We start from the raw sequence: 18,478 nt of genomic DNA on the forward strand, positions 1-18,478 counted from the left end.
TCAAATAAATCACTGCTCAGGAAAAGCCTTTTGCCTTTCCATCTTTTCACCACCTGGAACATAAGGTGATGTCCGGAGTTACCTTTAGACCACCAGATAGAAATCCACAGGCTACAGAGAGAAGAGCAGAGAGACAGGAGGAGCCTGGTCCCTTGAGAGCAGCCTCAGGCCACTGCACTAACCCTACATGGTCACCATCCAGACTTCTTGCTGCAGGAAGCATGTAAACCCCTCACTTTTTTTTATGCCACTAAGTACAATTCTGCAGTGACATAACAGTTAAACACAATGCTAACAGATCCATACAATGTTCATTTCTTTCCTTCCTCATAAAGAGTGTAAGAAGCAACCTTTAACACAAGAGGACATGAGAACTATAGCAAACTTCATTGCACTAGGAGTGGCCACGTATCTAGTTCCGACCAATGAGGTACACGGAAGACTGTCGCAGGTGGCCCAATGGTAAAGAATCCACCCACCAATGCAGCCAATTCAAGTTTAAGCCCTAGGTTGGGAAGATTCCCTGGAGATGGAAATGTCAACCCACTCCAGTACTCTTGCCTGGGAAACCCCATGGTCAGAGAAGCCTGGTGGGCTACAGCCCCTGGAGTTGCAAAGAGTCAGACATGACTGAGTGACTAATTCTTTCTTGCTTTAGAAAAATTATGAATTAAAACACCCAAAACCTGGGAAATGTTTTGCCTAATTCTTTATACAAAATTGACCCTGCTTTTTGAAAACTGACCCTTACGAAACTGTATTTGTTTCAATATGGAAATGGTATAAAAATTAGTCTATCCTTCCATTAATTAATGTTGAGCAAATAAATATTTGTAAAATACTACTATTAGTTCCCAAGCTACATGAACTGACCCAACCCAGGGCAAAACTAAACAGCAACTGAAATGTCAATCCAGGGTAACCCAGCACTACAGCAGAAACCCTGTGCCATCCATCACACAGAGCCAACAAGCACCAACATAGACTTACAGGCCCGAGCACAGCAGCCTAGAAGGAGGCTCTATCCTACACTGAGAGGTCAGGGGAGTTCATCTGGTGGAGAGTGGATAGGGGAAGCACCTCTTAAATACACCTGCTTCAAACTTCGGAGATCCTCTCATTTGGACACTACAGAGCCATAAATGCACATACTTTGAGAAATCATCATGAATTGCCAATCTGCCATGGATCAAAGGAATCAAGGATATTAACGTTAAAATTATTTTACCAAGTTAGAAATTTCCTGAATAAATTTGGGAGGCCCAGAAACCAAGGAATATATTTAACCCACTGCAATAAAAACATCTTCATTTTATTCTCAGTTTTCTGAATACTATTTAATCCCCAAATATGTACTACCTTCTCAACTCAGAACACCGAAACAAAAATTCAGACGACATTACTGGCATTTTGTGGAAAATCTCAGGAAGTTGTGCTTCCTGAATTGCACAGAGATCTAAGTTTACTAGGTGAGTTCCATACCAGGGCAAACAACTGGCTTTATCATTCACAAGCTGATTAAATAATTCTAATCCACAGAGAGAAGCACTCAGCGGAAGATGTCTGAAAAACTCGCTTAAGGCAATAGGGGAAATCCATATAGTCCTTCTTAACTTTATTTTCTGGGACCAACTCGTGAACAGTTGCGTGATCCATATATGTCTAAGGGAGATAAGCTTATCGTCTTTCAATATACATCAAGTAACCAGTCTCTGCAGGGCGCCATTATAAATATCCTTTATCAAACAACGATGCCTTTAGGATCTATTAGGTAGATGCTCAGCGACATTTCCCCCCAAACTTTCAGGATGCTTGCTAGGAATTCTGCCACTTTTTAGGATTTTTTTTAAGCCAGCAGACTCTCTGAATTAGAAGACATAATCTAGAGTTCCCTGGTGGCCTAGTGGTTAGAATTCTAGGCTTTCACTGTCATGGCTGTGGGTTCAATTGCTGGTTGGGGAACTGAGATCCCACAAGCCACGTGATGCAGCCAAAAGAATTTAAAAAATAAAGAAAAAAATCGATTAAGTAAAACACTAGGAATGAAAGCATTTTGTTAACTTTATGAAAAGCACTCCATAAGTATACTGCAATTTTATCAGTATTATTTATGTCAATGTTAGTTATTATGTTACTATGTATAGAGTTCCTTCTTTCCCTCAGTTAAAGCACTGAAGGTATTGAAGAAATTATGAAATACAATCACGGAATTTAGGGAATTTACTTTTAGAACCAACTAACAGTAAAGAGATTTTATCACGAAGTTGCTTGTGGTGGCTATCCAGAGAGCTTCTCTCTTGCTATAGGCTGAGATAATCAGTTTTAAACTGTGTCTAAAATAAGAGCAACTATGCTATCAAAGCTGACCTCTGGAAATCTTATAACCAAACTCAATTTGGTTATAAAATTTGCTGTTTGGAGGCCTTCATTGTATTTTCTTGGTCTTAGCTAAACTCTACACAGCAGAGATAGAGACAGCGGTCTATTGCTGTATAGACCGCTATACAGACAGGTAAATTAGGGGTTATCTATCCCATGCTGTGTTATATCCTGATTCGAGATACAGAACACAAACTGTATTAGGGGCATGTAATCCTCAAGAGCAAGGCAATACCATGGCAATGCTGCTATGTTATGTCCTCTTTATCCCTGAACATTTTGTTCTGCTGCTGCTGCTAAGTCGCGTCAGTCGTGTCCGACTCTGTGCGACCCCATAGACGGCAGCCCACCAGGCTCTGCCGTCCCTGGGATTCTCCAGGCAAGAACACTGGAGTGGGTTGCCATTTCCTTCTCCATTGCGTGAAAGTGAAAAGTGAAAGTGAAGTCGCTCAGTCGCGACCGACTCGTGGCGACCCCATGGACTGTAGCCCACCAGGCTCCTCCATCCATGGGATTTTCTAGGCAAGAGTACTGGAGTGGCTTGCCATTGCCTTCTCCACATTTTGTTCTGAGGACTGTTCAATTCCTAGCTACAGTGCAAAATGCTAAACCACTTCAATTTTTAAAATCAGACGTAGAAGGTGGATATACAAATTTGTCTGTTTTATTCTTTCTAGAATAAAAGAACAAAAGCATTTTCTAGTTTAGAGTTTGAATGTCAATGTGGGGAAAGGCTACTACTAAACAGCTCAGTATACTATAATGTTAAGAATAAAAGTATAAATTACAATAAACAAATTTCAGTTCCTCTGTTTTATTCTATCTCCTGTTTGACAGATTTGTAGAGGCAGCAGAACCTCTGAATTTTTAAAAATCTGATTTAAGTAATTCAGGCTTGCTTTTGCGATTTACGTTTCAGTCCCCTACCCACCCCTGGGGGTGGGGGTATGTGTTGAGAAGGACAGTTTCAGTAATGGTAATAAGAGACTGGGTCTCTCAGGGGAGGAACAGGGAAAGGGCCATAAACGAAATTGTTTAAATGTATTAGAAAGGACAGGGTTTCCAGAGGCTTTTGATATTTTAATGTAAACCTATGATCCAACTCTACAAGCAGAAAGTAATCATAGGAGAAAAAACATCTCCAAACCAACAGAAGATTATCAGGTTTGTTAAAAGGGATATTCAAGTGCAAATCCACAGGTACGGATAAACTTGCACACGGGGCCAATCCCTACTCAGATCTAGAACTAGGTGAGGGTTTTGAGACAAGAGCAGGTAGCTGGGTGAATGGCAACCAAATGCCTTCTCTGTAAGCGAGGGATGCCAGTGAAACTTGGATTCAGAGTTTTAAAACTTCTGCTTTTATTCAGTTCAAGGATTATAGAAAAATAACTTCTAGTGTGAACTGTTTGCAAATGTTTATTTTTAGCTCTCCATTCACCCTTAACTGCATAAAGGATCGAAAAACAAAAGGCGGCAACAGCAGCAAAACAAAACTAAAAAATAAGAAAACAGCCATACTTTACCTCCAGCTCAGATACCCTCACAAACTTCCTAATTCATAATTAAGTCTAAATTTAGACAAAGGAAAAAAGATTCTATCCTATACATCCTCTTCAGTCAGGAAGAGAAAGTTAATAGTATCTGAGAACCACAGGAATTCAGAGACACTTAACATCAATTATTTAAATAACTACTAACCTATCACAGAGCAAAGGAAAAAAGAGAACAAACTGCTTAGTTCACTGACCAGAGGTACAAGCACAATTTTCTTCCTTTTCCTTGCAATAAAAAAGGAAGATAGCAACCTAATGATTTCCCACATTAACACCAATCAATCAACTGAAATATATTTCTCTGTCCAAGAACTATTTTTACATCTTTAGGCAATTTTCTTAGATTTCAAAGATTGTTATTTATTGAAAACATTCTTAAGTCACATAATCTGTATAAGTGCAATTATGCTCAAAATCTGTGGTCAATGTTTAAGTTTGTATATTCTGACAGCAAAGTCAGAACATTTTCTACTTCTTCTGAGAGGTAAGAGAAAAGCTGAGAATGCTAAGAATATTGCCACAGCAGGATTAGAAAAGAAGGTTACTATACTATGACTTCTTCAGGTCTCAACGTTCATAAGACAAAAAAAAAACACTTTAATGTTAAACAGCCTTTGAAACGTTAAATTTTTCAGCACCTTCAGTTCAAAACTAAAAGTGGCATAAATACTTGTCTTTATATGCTCTGTATCTGTAAGGCTGATAATGTTAGGTAATTATCACTAATTTTGAAGCTGTAATGATTATTGTGGTTTAAAATATCATTCTCATGTATATTTCATTCACACATACCAAATGTCATATGTAATATGATGTTTCAAAATCATTCAGGAAGAGCAAGTAAACACGACTGACCATGAGTTAATAATTGTTGAAACTGCAATGTGGATACATGGGGATTTATTATACTTATCTCTCCATTTTTGTCTGCAATTTTTCATAAAACTTAAAATAAGTATTTACAAAATCCCACCTAAGGGACTCTTAATGTTGTAATCTAAAGAAGTTGAGTCAAACTGTAAAGCTGGTCATTTAACTTTGGGACAGAAAATGAGAAACTATCATAGCATAAGACGGAAGAGAAAGGCCAAGTAAGGTGTTTTGTTGCATCTATATCAGAAATCTTGGAATAACAGTTATAGACTTAACAAGAAATGCAGCCACCAGGGAATAAAATATTCCACCAAATCCGTGAACTAAGAAGGATGTTATAACAGTACTTTTACAAATCTGGAAGAAGTTAACCTACCTATTCAGATAGTTAGAATACTTAATAAAGCAGCTATATACTTTGTCCAATCCATCCCAGATAATCAGTTTATTTATAATAATGAATTAATTAAACTACTAGGGCATTGCAAATTATATCAATTTCTTTCTTCTGAGCAGTTTTTCAAAGTAAAACAAAATGCACTCTTCTTTCCATCAGAAAGATAACTGCAGTGTTTTAAAGTGAAAGTCGTTTAGTCATGTCCAACTCTCTGGGACCCCATGGACTGTAGCCTGCCAGGCTCCTCTGTCCACGGAATTCTCCAGGTCAGAAGACTGGAGTGGGTAGCTGTTCCCTTCTCCAGGGGATCTTCCCAACCCAGGGATCAAACCCAGATCTCCCGAGTTGCAGGCGGATTCTTTACTGTCTGAGCTACCAGGCAAGCCCAAGAACACTGGAGTGAGTAGCCTATCTCTTCTGCAGTGGATCTTCCCGATCCAGAAATTGAACTGGGGTCTCCTGCCTTGCAGGTGGATTCTTTACCAGCTGAGCTATCAGGGAAGCCCTTTCACTAAAAAGACACCATTAAAAAAAGAGAGAGAGAGGAAAGTTAGAAAAAAATCTGATTAGCAATTTGGAGAGAAACAATCTAGAAAGACTCCAAGGACCACCCTCTCACAAACAATTAATGAACAACACTCACTAATGTTAAAGGTTGACTAAAAGAACGGAGATCTCCATCACAGGGAATAAATCAAGGGTAATAATCCCTTTTCCCCTCCCGTTTTTCTACAGACAACTGTGAGGATAAAATGTCAACCACTTAGAAATGTGGAAGATTCTACAAAGCTTAACAGAATCATTTATGTTGTTTGCATACGTCGAACAATGCCTCCTAACTTACGGTACCCCCAACACTCAGCATTTTCTTTTCTGGAAAGAAGCTTCTCTAATGAAAATAGTTGAGTGGTATGTTAGTGACCCTGCAGAAAAGATGTACTGGAGATAGGCAGAACCTCACTGAGAGGTCCTCAGACTTTTTATAGTAAGAGAGAATGAATTCTAGGTTTAGACTACTCCCAGATTCCTTGCAGTCTTAAGAGTTTATTTTACATTCATGGTTCCTATATCTGAAATGGTATTAGAAATTTAAAAAGATTAAATTCAAGTTGTTTTTTCCTTGAGTTATCTTCCACTCTTCATTCTTTCAATCTAAAGAATCAGATACAGACACTGTCCAAATCAACAAGCTAGGTTACAACCATGATATAAACAATAAACTCAACTGCATAATAAGGACATTAAAGATTACCCCTTTACCCGGCTTGCTATTATTTGTTAAATAAATGCTACCTTTTTTGTGTGTACACAAAATGAACTGGCTCATTTCTAATACACACAATAGTACTGAAGAATACAGTCTACCTCCCCAGAATTCCCTGATAGCTCAGTAAAGAATCTGCCTGCAATGCAGGAGACCCTGGTTCGATTTCTGGGTTGGGAAGATCCGCTGGAGAAGGGACAGGCTACCCACCCCGGTATTCTTAGGCTTCCCTTGTGGTTTAGCTGGTAAAGAATCTGCCTGCAATGCGGGAGACCTGGGTTTGATCCCTGAGTTGGGAAGATCCCCTGGAGAAGGGAAAGGCTACCCACTCCAGTATTCTGACCTGGAGAATTCCATGGACTGTATAGTACATGGGGTTGCAGAGTTGGACACGACTGAGCGACTCTCACTTTTTCCAGAATTCCAGATGTTACAATCATAGCATAGGCTCTGAAAACAGAATACCTAGATCTGTATCCTGGTTCCATCAGTCACCAAGATATTGCTTTATTTCTCATGTTTCAGTCTCCTTATTTGTAAAATGGGGATAGTAATAACTCCTAGCTCACAGCATTGTAGGGGAATTCTACTGAATGAATGTGTGTGGAGCACGTGGGACAGGGCCCGCTTGGACACTGAATACTAGGATAAACAGTATTTACATAGAAAACAACAGAAACGACCCAAGAAGGCTAATCAACCTAGGCTCCAAAAGGACTGTGTTAATGAGACTGAAATCTAAGCAAAGTTCCAATACATCTGATGTTACTTTTGATTTTTTAAAAAACCTATTATTTGTAGTATCTGATTTATTACACTCAGTTCATCAGAGAAAAATAAAATACCTCCGAGGTATAAAACTGCAACACAAATTAGGACTGAACTTGTGTTTATTATTTATAACTATACTATGCCATTTCACAGCAGTCATGGTTCTTGGGTAAACTAAACAAACTGCTTAGGAAGCTATTCTGCCAAAGTGGTAGGGCTAATTTTGCTGTTTAGTTGCTCAGTCATGTCTGACTCTTTGCGACCCCATTGACTATAGCCTGACTATAGCATGGACAGGTCCCTCTATCCATGGGATTTCCCAGGAGAGAATACTGGAGTGGGTTGCCAATTCCTTCTCCAAGGTCTAACTTTAAAACTCTTAAAGTAAGAGATGGTGTTATTATTGTTTTGCAGATATTAAATTTTACTTTGAACTGGGAGATTCAATCCTTTCCAAAAGGATCATGCTAATTTCTTTGGTTGGATTTTCTACCATTTTCTATTGTGTATCTTTTATTCATTGAATATGCATTCCACAGATAGCAAAGTTTAGTATGCCAGTAAACTTTTAGTTGCTCTGTATTTCTCTACTACAAGGCCATAATAAAAACTATGACTTTCTTCAAACTTACTTTCAGTTTATATTAGTATTGTGTACTGATTTTGTAAAGAAATACATGTTATGAATTTACTGTACATAAATCCCCAAAATAGAATCATTAACAGTGGCTCTCAAGGAATTTAAATGAAATTCAGAATGTTTCATAAATAGTTGCCAGGTGATTGCAACTGGTCCTCTACAGTCTTATTAAATTACTTAAATTAGAAGATCTAGAAATCTAATCTCATTTAGGACTGCTGAGAAATAGTGTTGATGTTCTTAGTTTTGATATAATTAGTACCATCACTGGAATACATTACCTTGGTGGAATACATGTGGCAGACAAAATAGCTTATAAACTAGCAGAGCCCGAACTCAGTAAGTCAATAATCTTAGACAAATGTGAATTCTGAAGACCAAAAAAAAAAAAAAAAGTATACATTTTGTAAAGTACAGTTATTTGTACTTGAAAATTTGTAAAGTACAGTTAGAGACTCATTTTTATTTATTTTTGACAGATGACTGGAGAGTAAATAAAATTTAAAGTATAAGGTTCTTTAAAAAAATCATAAACATATATACATATATATGTGTTATTATCTTTATATATTTATATATCTTTATATATTTCCAAACCTAGAAACAGGATAAAGCAAAGTACTAGTTGGAGAAGGGAAAAGCTTAAAAAAACAACAACAACAGATGAGAGCTTTTTTAAGAGCAGAAAGATATTAAGCATTCCTACAAATCTCAAATATTATTCAATAAACTCAAATGCCTCCTCCTTTGATTCTACTGAAATAAAATATTCTGATTTAAGTGAATTTTTGTTTTGCTTTCACTTTAGGGGAATTACTGAACTAAAATTAGCAAAGTGTTTCTAGTCATTGGTGCTCCATATTAGACTCCACAGAATCCCCAAAGATGACGACTGCATTTTAAAAAGCAAAAAATACACTCTAGTGTTCCCAGCAGCACTATTCACAATAGCCAAGACACGGAAATGAGCTGCAAGTCTATCACCAGAGGAATGGATAAAGACGATGTGGTGTATGTGTATGTGTGCAGGGAATTCACAGTAGACTGTGATGGCCACTTGAGCTATTCCAGGAAGACTTCAGTATACAGCTAGTGGTGCTACTTGAGATTTCAGATATCACTTGCGAAAATAAAAATATAATAATAAGCTTACATCTGCACTCTGCAGTATAAACAACCTAAGGATGAGCCCATCTCCACTTCAGAATGAAGATATTTAGGGAGAATGTTTTCCCAGTTTTCTGTTTTCATTGGCAGTCTGTCCTAAATCCCACAGGAGTGAGGCAGGCAGGGCTCTGGGAAGTCTGAGAGCACTCTGCCTGCTTCCTTGGCCAGCTGGGAGTCTGACAGAACCACGGAGAGGCTAGATGTCTCAGTCTCTTAGTAAACCTGTCTTTCTCTGGGTGTAAAGAGTTAAACGCGAAACACCTCTTAGTTAAACCCTGCATCAGAGCACCAACTCAGTGGCTGCTACTGAACCAACAACCCTCCCACCAGGTAACAGAGAGACTGACCTGGGCAGGATTAAAAAGGATCAACTTCAGAGCAGAAAGCAAGTATTATTAACGCTTGTCCAGATTATATATAATAGCAAAGCAAAATATTTTGACACAGAAGGTTGAGAAAAGGTAGATATGGACACAGAAACTGAAAAACTGCAGTGACTTCAAAAAAAAGTGGACATGCTGAATTCTTCTATGTCTAGCACAATATGGAAGAAAACTCTATGAATTATAATGAAAACAATGTTTTGACTATAGTAAAATATCTGACAATGAGTTAAGATCCATGCAACCTTTACCAAATTACACAAGAAGGACTTTAATTGGTCCTTATCCAATCACCCCTGCAATCTCTGCTGTTGCCCACAGCTATTCTTGCCTGGGTTTCTCCTTGGATGGCTTTCCTGAGAGTCAAACTTTAAAAAACATTTTTTCACCATAACTCCGTTCCTTTTCTCATTTAAAAAATTATCCTACCTGTAACTAGAGGCACTATACTTTTGGGCTGCTCTCTCATCTCTTCGTGAATTCATGTAATGTCATATAGGTATTTTTTTCTTCAATTTAATGCCCACACTAATTTATATTTTTAGTCTTCTCTCTTCTTTTCTGAGGGCTATTCCACATTCTTACTTCTTATTCCACATTAGGAAAGGTCAAAGATGACTCCCAGGCCCCTCTACCATTTGCTCTTTCTAAAAGAATTCCATTAGCTTGATTACATGTCTTTCTATGTCATATAGACCAAAATCCAAAAAGTTAAAAGAAAGTTGATGACAGTGTACACAATGACAGTAGCAAAAAGTGCCGACAGTGAGAGAACAAAAATTACAAAAAGTAAAACCAAAAGCTGAGCAGTTTGGGACCATCTGAAATACAAGCCAAAAAAAATTTACATAACCGTACTGTCCAATACCACCTGTAACTATTCATATTTAAATTCATTAAATAAAATTTAAAACTCCATTCTTTAGTCACACACCACTTTCCAAGTGCTCAACAGCCACGTGCAGCCAGTGGCTACTCTACTGGACAGCACAGATACAGAATATTACGAACACTGCAGAATGTTCTACTGGCCAAAGTGGCAGTGCTAGCTCAACATTCACCTGGTATTCTCTATACAACCGGCGCAGTGCTATTATAGGAACAGGGGTATAGAGAGATGAGGAAGATAAGGCTTCTCTCTGCCCTCATAGAGTACACAGTCTGTCTAATGGACAAAACAAAAATATTCACACGTGCTAGAGTAGAGGTAAAACCGTGGATGAGAGAAGGACTGATTGGGAGGCCCAGCCCTCGGAATTCCAGACTAATCAGCTAGGACTGCAATCCTTTCACTTTAGTTTCCTGTGGACTGGACCTTGTTCGCCGGCTGTTATGATGGTACAACAGGTAATGCTGAGACTCATCACTACCTAGCAATTCTGGGCTCACTGGAACCAGAGACGCTGAAACCTGAACAGGATGTGTGTTGGCTCTGTCCCTCTGAGGACACTTGCTGGTGCTTCACCTTGCTGGCAACCCTGGAAGGAAAAGGCCGTGCTGCCACTCTTTTTCCCCTTGGTCCTTCCTAGGGAAACAGCTGTGCCTCCACTGTCCCTTTGGTTTGGAACTCCTAGCATGTGCTATACTTAGAATGACGAAGCGCCTGACCAAGTAGTTAAGGCATTACCAAGGAATTAACACTGCCACGAAGCACAAGTCTTCAGTGCAAATAAAGCAAGAAGGAAGGGGGGAGGTGCCCCAAAGCAGAAAGGGCAGGCTAAGCAAGGATGAGAGAAGCAGGAACGGTGACTGAGGGTCTGTGGGCCAGCAGAGGATTCATTATAGCCCCACACAGGGCACACTCAGCGGGCAACTGCAGCAGATGAAGCTAGATGGGAGCCCAGCTGCCAAGAGCCTTAATGCCACCACCTAAGGAGCGGGGTGTGGACTGGCCAACCATAATTAAGTAGAAGAGCTAAACAACGAGATCTCTGTAATGAGATCTGTGTTTTCAAAAAACAAACCTGGGGAAAGGGTGAAAGGCAGATAAATAGAAGCAGATAAAGGGGGATGATATCTGGATGAAAACATGGCTGGAGGCAGTGGAGATAAAGAACAGGAAATTCATTCAAAAGACACTGTGTGTGTGCTGACATCAGAGAAAATTCTATCTGGCACACCGGCAGGCGATAAATGCTTGCTGCACAAACTAGTGAGGAAGATACTGATCACGCAGATGACACAGAAGGGCAGGGAACAAAAACTATGAGAAACACAAAAATTTAAGGGAAGGACTGACAGTGAGAGACACTGAAAAGGAACAAAGAAATCAAACAAGGACATATTCCTTCTGCCTGGCATGTGATCCCCCAAGACACTGGATGGCCCGCAATTCCCTCAGATCCGTTCCCAATGGTCTCCCCGATCACCCTCTGTAAAACTGGGCAACACAGCAACTGTCCCTCAGCACTCTCCAAACCCTCTCCCTTATTCTTCCCTGGAGAAAAAAATGCCGCTACCTCACACACTATGTATTTTACTTTTCATTGTGTTTAATGTCTATCTCCCTACTACTTAAGTGCAAGCTTCACTCACTGCTGCACACCAGAGCCTAAAAACGTGCCTGGCATAAGCACATGCTCAACAAATACTTGCTGATGAACTGAATGACAGAAAGAAATAAACAGAGCAAGACTATTATCCATAGACAAATAAGTATGGAAGTAAACTGACAGCTAACATGGAAGTTATATCGATTATATTGAGTGCTAAAGGTAAAAATCTATGTAATAGTCCTTTAAGTACAAAAGGCTCAAACACCATTTTCTTCAAATATATGTTTTTATATATATCAAATATATGCATTTAATAGTAACACAGGCTTTCTGTTTAGTCACAAAATAATGAGAGAGATTTTATGGCTTGAAAAATCACTCATAATACTTGGTAGCCACACTGCAAATCTACCACTTCAAGTATTTAAATCTTATTAATACTTCTTCAACTTCCATTACAAATTTCTAATTTCCTTTCTGAAATCTTGGTTATTTTAAAATGTTAAGCAAATGCAAGAAGCTAAAGTTGAAATACCAGAATATAAGTATAATAACAGTCGTTACCTTTAAGATATAATGAAGATGATATTAAAATGGTGAAAAGTTAGAAATGCAAAAATATCCAAGAACACAAAATGGGCCCACCTAGCTGGCTGGCTTAAGGAAAGTGACAAAATATCATTAATTTTCATCTTCCTCATCAATAAAATGCAGCTAACACAAGCACCTACCTTGTAGGTAAACTTGTTCTGAGAGTCTCTTTTTTTTTTTTTTTTTGAGGATTAAGTCTGTTTCAAGTCATTAGCTTAGCACAGTGCCTACAATATAATTACTTCTTAAGCCCATAAATACTTATGAAAAACCTACTATATAAAAGGCATCATACTTACTGGCCACAGTGGCCAATGAAAGAGATATACCTACCTAACAGAATTGTCGACAATTAAAACAAATCTAAAGACAAACTAATGAATTACCAAGTGTGACTAGTGCTACAGAGGGAGCCCGTGGGGTTCTGAGTCAGAAATCGAGGGATGAGGGAATTCAATTTTAGATGTGAGCAGGAAGAGTGCCTCTGAGGACTGGAAGCAAGACGGCACTGCCCACAGCTGTAGGGCACAGAGGACATTGAGGAGGATTTCAGGCCCAGCCCAGGTGTGGGAAAGAAACTGTGACCCGTCTGAGAGGACCCAGGATAACTGAAGCACAGGAAGTCAAAGGAGGTAAGATTACAGAGACAGGCAAGAGCCAGATGATGCAGGACTCCAAAGGGCCTCTTTAAGGATCTGTGATTTTATTCTATGGGAATTTATTCTTCAATGGAAAGCTGCTGAAGTTTTCTGTTTGTATTTTTTCAGAAGGAAAGATGATCCAATTTATGTCTCACAAAAATCACTTAAGCTATCTTTGGAAAGTGTATCACAGGGGAACGTAAACAGAAGCAGAACAATTAGTTGCAAGACTAATGCCATGTCCAGGAGACAGCAATGGTACTTGGCAATGCGGTGGTGGCATGGAGAAGAGATGGAGTCGATGAATTCCAGGCGCAGTTTGAAATGGATTGAATTTGGGGGATGAGGGAAAGGGAGAGATCAGAGATGACTCCTAGATGTCTGACTTAAGCAACTGCCTGGCTGATGGTGCCATGGTAAGTAACACAGTTAAGTACTGAATTAATTTTAGCTACTCATAGCTACTATCAGTATAGAAAAGAGAGAGGGAAAAAAAACTTGGTAATCCTAGAGCCAAAAGGGAGGGAGGGGAACTAAAGCACACACAGAAAGGGCAATTAGGTCAAGCCATGAGGAAGAGCGATATCAGACCAAATTCCCCACTGAAAGCAACTACAAAAGTGACCTAAGATACCAAACAAACAAACTGAGCTACCTGAAGGTACACAGAAAACCACCGAGAGCTACACGGACGGCCCGTTTTCCCCTTGAGGCATCTGCCAGTTACCAGTACAGGGCATCCAGGCCAGGCAGAACAGGAGCCGGGAGCTTGTGGCAGTCCCGCCGGGCTGGGAAGGCAGAAACTGGACTCCTGTGCTACACCAGAGGAGGCAGGATTGAGGATCCCAGATAAAAAGGAACTGTAAAGAAGGAGCCCAACATCTTGCTCAGTGTTTGCCCTCCAGGAATGTGCTGAATCATAAACAACATGGACTGAAATGCAGAAAAGCTCCTCAAAAAGATGTTGCGAAGAGGCCAAAAAAGCTAAGCAGAGCTTTTATCAGTCCTCATATTTAAAATTCAGGGCCTGCCAAGGAAGAAGCATCTTGGTAAACACTTCAAACTTTTAAATAAGACCTCAAAAGAGCTATGTGTTAGAAGCCTATTTGAATTTCCTGATTACCCTGAATTCAGGCTTATTTCTTATTAATCACTAATGAATCAAAGTGATGAATGTTTACCTAACTACCTCCCAGAGAATATTAATATTTTTTATGTTAAGAAAGATAACATCATTCAGACCCACTATAATGTTTCATTACAATGTTATTAAAACATTACCAGGCATATTGGGGAAAAGGATCAAATGATCAAAAGCTAGACAACGGAAATGGGCTCATGGGTGATAGGGATTAGTATCACAGTTATCAGACAGAAATATTGCAACAATGCTTATATACTCAATAAAAATAGGTAAAACATTGTGAGAATTTGAATCTGTATAAGTTTTAGAACTGAAAATACAAAAACTGAAATTAAGAACTTAATAATTGGGTATAACTGTATACAGGACAGAGAAGATAAGGGAACTTGAAGACAGTTCAGCAAAAATATCCAAATAGATACACAGAGTAGGAAGAAGAATGAAAACTGAAATGACCTAACACACATGCATTTGTAGTCCCAGAAAGAAAGAACTGAATAGAAAAAGTACTTGAAGAACCCCAGCTTACGGAGAAGGTGCGGAGAAAAAGGAACCCTCCTACACTGTTGGTGGGAGTGTAAGTTGGTGTGAGTGTGTAAATTGGTGTAGCCACTGTGGAAAACATTATTGAAGTTTCTCAAAACAGAATTACCATACAATCCAGCAATCCCACTTCTGGGCCTATATCTGGACAAAACTCTGATTCAAAAAGGTCTATGTACCCCTATGTTCACAGCTGTACTGACTATGCCAAAGCCTTTGACTGTGTGGATCACAACAAACTGTGGAAAATTCTTCAAGAGATGGGAATACCAGACCACTGTACCTGCCTCCTGAGAAATCTGTATGCAGGTCAAGAAGCAACAGTTAGAACTGGATATGGAACAACACACTGGTTCCAAATCTGGAAAGGGGTTCATCAAGGCTGTTTATTATCACCCTGCTTATTTAACTTATACGCAGAGTACATCATGAGAAATGCTGGGCTGGAGGAAGCACAAGCTGGAATCAAGATTGCCAGGAGAAATGTCAATAACCTCAGATATGCAGATGACACCACCCTTATGGCAGAAAGTGAAGAGGAACTAAAAAGCCTCTTGATGGAACTGAAAGAGGAGAGTCAAAAAGTTGGCTTAAAACTCAACATTCAGAAAACGAAGATCATGGCATCTGGTCCCATCACTTCATAGCAAATAGATGGGGAAACACTGGAAACAGTGACAGACTTGGGCTCCAAAATCACTGCAGATGGTGAGTGCAACTTGCTCCTTAGAAGAAAAGTTATAATCAACCTAGACAGCTTATTCAAAAACAGAGACATTACTTTGACAACAAAAGTCTGTCTAGTCAAAGCTATGGTTTTTCCAGTAGTCATGTATGGATGTGAGAGTTGGACTATAAAGAAAGCTGAGCGCTGAAGAATTGATGCTTTTGAACTGTGGTGTTGGAGAAGACTCTTGAGAGTCCCTTGGGTTGCAAGGAGGTGCAATCAGTCCATACTAAAGGAAATTAGTCCTGAATATTCATTGGAAGGACTGATGCTGAAGCTGAGACTCCAATACTTTGGCCACCTGATGTGAAGAACTGACTCATTTGAAACGACCCTGATGCTGGGAAAGATTGAAGGCTGGAGGAGACGGGGACGACAGAGGATGAGAAGGTTGGATAGCATCACCGACTCAACGGACATGAGTTTGAGCAAGCTCTAGGAGCTGGTGATGGACATGGAGGCCTGGTGTGCTGCAGTCCACGGGGTCGCAAAGAGTTGGACACGACTGAGCGATGGAACTCAAGTGGACTAAACGTTCACAGCAGCACTTTTCACAATAGCCAAGACATGGAAACAACCGAAATATCCATCAACAGATGAATGGATAAAGAAGATATGGTACATATATACAATTGAATACAATTGGGCCATAAAAAAGAACAAAATAATGCCATTTGCAGCAACATGGATGCAACTAGAGATTTTCACACTAAGTGAAGGAAGTCAGAAAGAGAACGACAAATACCGTATTGATACCATTAGTATACGGAATCTAAGATATGCCACAAACGAACCCATCTCTGGAACAGAAACAGAATCAAGCACAGAGACTAGACTAGCAGTTGTCAAGGGGAAAGGGGTGGGAGAGGTTTGGATCGAGAGTTAAGAGATCAGCAGATGCAAACTGGTATATATAGAAAGGACAAACAACAAGTTCCTACTGTATAGTACAGGGAATTATATTCAATATTCTGTGAAAAAGCATAATGGAAAATATGAAAAAGAATGTATATACATGTATCAATATAACTGAGTCACTCTGCTATAAAGCAGTAATTAACACATTTTAATTCAATTATATTTCAATTAAAAAATAAATTAGAAAAGAATTCCAGCTTAGAAAATTCACAAAATGACAAAAATAGCAAGCCATAGACTCAGAATGCTCTACAAATTCCATGCATAAAGAATACAATAAAAGCTATGCATAAGCGCACAATAGTAAAAGTGCTAAAAGCCAACGACAAAGATAAAATCTTGAAAATAGCCCAAACACATTAAGTTCAACAGAAGCTAAACAGAAAAACACATTAACTTCAAAGGAAAAATAGTAAGACCACAAGTTGACTTAATAAAAACAGTGGGAGCCAGAAATTATAAAATAATTTAAAGGTGCTAAAGGAAGAGACCCTTTAAAGATGAAGGTAAATAAATACACTTCCAGGCAAACAAAACTAGTTATTACTAGAAGACCTGCAAGACATGAAATCTGAAAACTGACTCTGTCAAAGTCAATAGAGAGTAAGCAGCAGCACAAATTACCAACAATCAGATTTTAAAAGCACATTTCATTACAGATACTACAAACATCAAAAAGATAATAGAGATATTATAAAAAAAGAAAAATAAATCTGAAGCCACATTGAAAAATTTAGATAAAATAGATAAATGCCTTGAAAAGCAAAACTTGTCAAAACTGACAAAAAAGTAATAGAAAACATGTATAGTCCCACATGAATTGAAGAAACAGAATCAATAATCCTCAACCCTCCCCCCACGAAGACTCCAAATTCCATCACCAGTGAACTCCTCCAAACATTAATGGATGCAATAAGATCAATTTTCACAAACTCAGAGAATAAAAAACATTTCTCAGGTCATTTTTTAAAGTCAGAATAACCTTGACAGCTAAATATGTCAAAGACTTTACAAGAAATTAAAAATCACTAGTCAATCTTTTTCATGAACAAAACTGAAAACAATGTAAATGAAATATATTGTAGCGTATTAAGAAGATAATTCAAAATGAAAAAGTTAGGTTTATCCAGAAAATCAAGGATGCTTTAAAATTAGTAAAACGTGTATCCCTACCTCACCACAGTTGTTAACACATATCTGAACACACAGCCGCTACATTCTTAAGAATTTTATCCTAAGAAAATAATCAGACAAGGCACAGAGACATACTCTAAGACAGGCATTACAATATTGTTTTTAATAGCTTTTAAATGCTTTATGAATATGGAATAGCTAAACAATTTTTGTACGTCATTCAGAATCCGTTCAAAATTATAACATGGTTCTATACTTATTTGTATGGATAGTTGTTAATGATATATGACTAAATGAAAAAATCAGGAGCATTTCTATGGCAAAAACACTAATTTTATAAGAGAGTAAACAAAATCAAACATCTGTCTTGAGAGAGCATTTTGTCTAGACATAATGAATTGCCATGTTAATTTATGTTCATAAACACGATATATTGCCTAACTTAAGATAATTTTCCTCAACAGAAAGAACATTTTCTTTCGAAAACCTAGTTATAGAAGACTGCCCATATATATATTTTATTTAGACCATAAAAAAATGCTGCTAGACTTTAATCAATTAACAAAGAATCTGCATCATACATAAGCAGATACTAGTAGGAAGACAAACACAAAATACCCTGAAAGCACTAAATCAACCCATGTGTCTGTCACATATATAATGCAACCACTTCAGTGTTCTTGCCTAGAGAATCCCACGGACGGGCGAGCCTAGTGGGCTGCCGTCTATGGGGTTGCACAGAGTCAGACACAATTGAAGCGACTTAGCAGCAGCAGCAGCAGTCTTTGAATTCAAAGTGGTAAGTTTATAGGAAAAAAATTCTATTGTATAATATATATACAAGAGGACTCAAAG

At 38.5% G+C, this 18,478-nt stretch overlaps 1 protein-coding gene across 2 annotated transcripts in view; it reads right to left on the bottom strand.

Annotated features, from left to right (window-relative positions):
- Positions 1-18,478, bottom strand: part of UBL3 (ubiquitin-like 3) — a 48,609-nt gene that overhangs the window by 22,087 nt on the left and 8,044 nt on the right. The gene's annotated exons all lie outside the window — the stretch shown is intronic.

Source organism: Bison bison, unplaced genomic scaffold (genome assembly GCF_000754665.1).
Source record: "Bison bison bison isolate TAMUID 2011002044 unplaced genomic scaffold, Bison_UMD1.0 scf7180017864056, whole genome shotgun sequence".
NCBI classification, from domain to species: domain Eukaryota; kingdom Metazoa; phylum Chordata; class Mammalia; order Artiodactyla; family Bovidae; genus Bison; species Bison bison.